At 59.5% G+C, this 2476-nt stretch overlaps 1 pseudogene; it reads left to right on the forward strand.

The window, feature by feature from the left end:
* On the forward strand, positions 1-2052 carry LOC129651727 (2-hydroxyacyl-CoA lyase 2-like; annotated as a pseudogene).
* Positions 2053-2476: the final 424 nt, after the last annotated feature.

The raw sequence follows: 2476 nt of genomic DNA on the forward strand, positions 1-2476 counted from the left end.
AGCAGGTGTCAGCTCATGGAGACCGTGGCAGCTGCCGCCCCAACTTGGGGCTGCTTTTCCTCTTTCCTGCTCCTGGCCTTTGGGACGTTAGTGGCCGCCTTGCTGGGCGCCGCTCACCGCCTGGGGCTCTTCTATCAGTTGATGCACAAGGTGGACACGGCAAGCATCCGGCATGGTGGGGAGAATGTGGCAGCCGTGCTGAAGGCCCACGGTGTGTGCTTCCTTTTCACGCTGGTTGGCGGGCACATTTCGCCACTGCTGGTGGCCTGTGAGAAGTTGGGCATCCGCGTGACGGACACCCGCCACGAAGTCACAGCTGTCTTTGCCGCTGATGCTGTAGCCCACCTGACCGGGGCGGTGGGCGTGGCAGCAGTGACGGCCGGCCCCGGCCTCACCAACGCAGCGACTGCGGTGAAGAATGCTCGGTAGCCCAGTCCCCAGTCCTGCTCCTGGGTGGTGGGGCCAGCACCCTGCTGCCGAATCAGGGTGCACTCCAGGCAGTTGATCAGATAGCCCTGTTCAGGCCGCTCTGCAAGTTTTGTGCTTCTGTGTGGAGAGTGCGGGATATCATCCCCACCCTGAGCACCGCGATGGCCGCTGCACAGTCGGGCACCGCCGACCCGGTGTTTGTGGAACTGTCTCTGGATGTGCTGTACCCCTACTTCCTCGTTCAGAAGGAGATGGTGCCAGGTAAGCCGCCCAAGGGCCTCATGAGTCGAGTGGTCCACTGGTACTTAGCGAATTCCCTGGCCAACCTCTTTGCAGGAGCTTGGGAGCCTCAGCCTGAGGGGCCTCTGCCCCTGGACATTCCCCAGGCCTCCCCCCAGCAGGTTCAGCAATATGTGGAGATCTTGAGTCAGGCCAAAAGGCCCCTCATGCTAATTGGGAGCCAGGCCCTGCTGCCTTCGACATCCTCAGACAAACTTCGGGTTGCCGTGGAGACCCTGGGCATCCCTTGCTTCCTGGCGGGGATGGCACAGGGACTGCTGGGCCGCAGCCACCCCCTCCACTTCCGGCAGAACCACAGGGCCGCCCTGAAGGCAGACGTGGTTGTCCTGGCAGGAGCAGTGTGTGACTTCCGCCTGTTGTGGGCGTGTCCTCAGCTGCAGCAGCAAACTCATTGTTGTCAACCGTGACCGGAAGGAGATGCTGATCAACTCAGACATTTTCTGGAATCCCCAAGAGGCTGTGCAGGGAGATGTGGGCTCCTCGTGGTGAAGCTGGTGGAGGGCCTCCAGGGTCGGATGTGGGCCTCAGACTGGGCAGAGGAGCTTCCGCAAACTGACCAACAGAAGGAGCAGAACTTTCGGGAGAAGGCAGTGATGCCCGTAGCCCAGCATCTTAACCCAGTGCGGGTCCTGCAGCTGGTGGAGGACACTCCGCCTGACAACTCCATCCTGGTGGTCGATGGCGGGGACTTTGTGGGCACAGCTGCCTACCTGGTGCAGCCCCGTGGGCCCTTGTGTTGGCTTGATCCTGGGGCCTTCGGGACTCTGGGGGTTGGTGCTGGATTTGCGCTTGGGGCCAAACTGTGTCGGCCGGATGCTGAGGTCTGGTGCCTGTTTGGGGATGGAGCATTTGGCTATAGCCTAATCAAATTTGACACCTTCGTTGGACACAAGATCCCAGTGATGGCCTTGATAGGAAATGATGCTGGCTGGACCCAGATTTCCAGGGAGCAGGTGCCCTCTCTGGGCAGCAGTGTGGCCTGTAGCCTGGCTTACACTGATTATCACAAGGCAGCCCAGGGACTGGGGGCCCAGGGCTTGCTGCTCTCACGCAAGAGTGAGGATCAGGTGGTCAGGGTGCGTGACGCCCAGCAGCGGTGCCAAGAGAGCCCCCCGGCTGTGGTCAGCATCCTCGTCGGGAGCACGGACTCCGGGATGGCTCCATTGCCATGTAGGGCCTCGTGGGTCAGTGCTCTTGGCTCTCTTCCCACCCCTGGACTGTGCCTAGCTGGCTTGGAGTTTCATCCTTGCCTGCCCTGGGCCTAAGCCATGAGGCCCAGTGACCCTGCAGTCTTCCCTGAGGACAGGGAGGGGCTGGAAGGAGTCAGAGCTAAGAGAGGCTCTGACAGCCCTGGGGAGTCCTTGGGCCTATTTGTGAGCTCACCTGTGTCCTTTCTGCCCTCCTCACTTGTTCAGTCGCTACGTCGTGTCCATCTCTTCGTGACTTCATGGACTGCAGCACGCCAGGCTCCTCCATCCCTCCACTAACTCCCATAGTTTGCTCAAATTCATGTCCATTAAGTCGGTGATGCTATCTAACCACCTCATCCTCTGCTGCCTTCTTCTCCTTTTGCCTTCCGTCTTTCCCAGCAACAGGGTCTTTTCCAATGAATTGGCTCTTTTGCATCAGGTGGCCAAAGTATTGCAGCTTCCTTTCTCACACACTGAATCAACCACGTCTGGTCCATGGGGGCCCAAGTACTCAAAAAAAAAAAAAAAAAAGGAGCAGCTTGTGGGCCAACATGTTT

The sequence above is a fragment of the Bubalus kerabau genome, chromosome 4 (assembly GCF_029407905.1).
Source record: "Bubalus kerabau isolate K-KA32 ecotype Philippines breed swamp buffalo chromosome 4, PCC_UOA_SB_1v2, whole genome shotgun sequence".
Taxonomy (NCBI): Eukaryota; Metazoa; Chordata; class Mammalia; order Artiodactyla; family Bovidae; genus Bubalus; species Bubalus kerabau.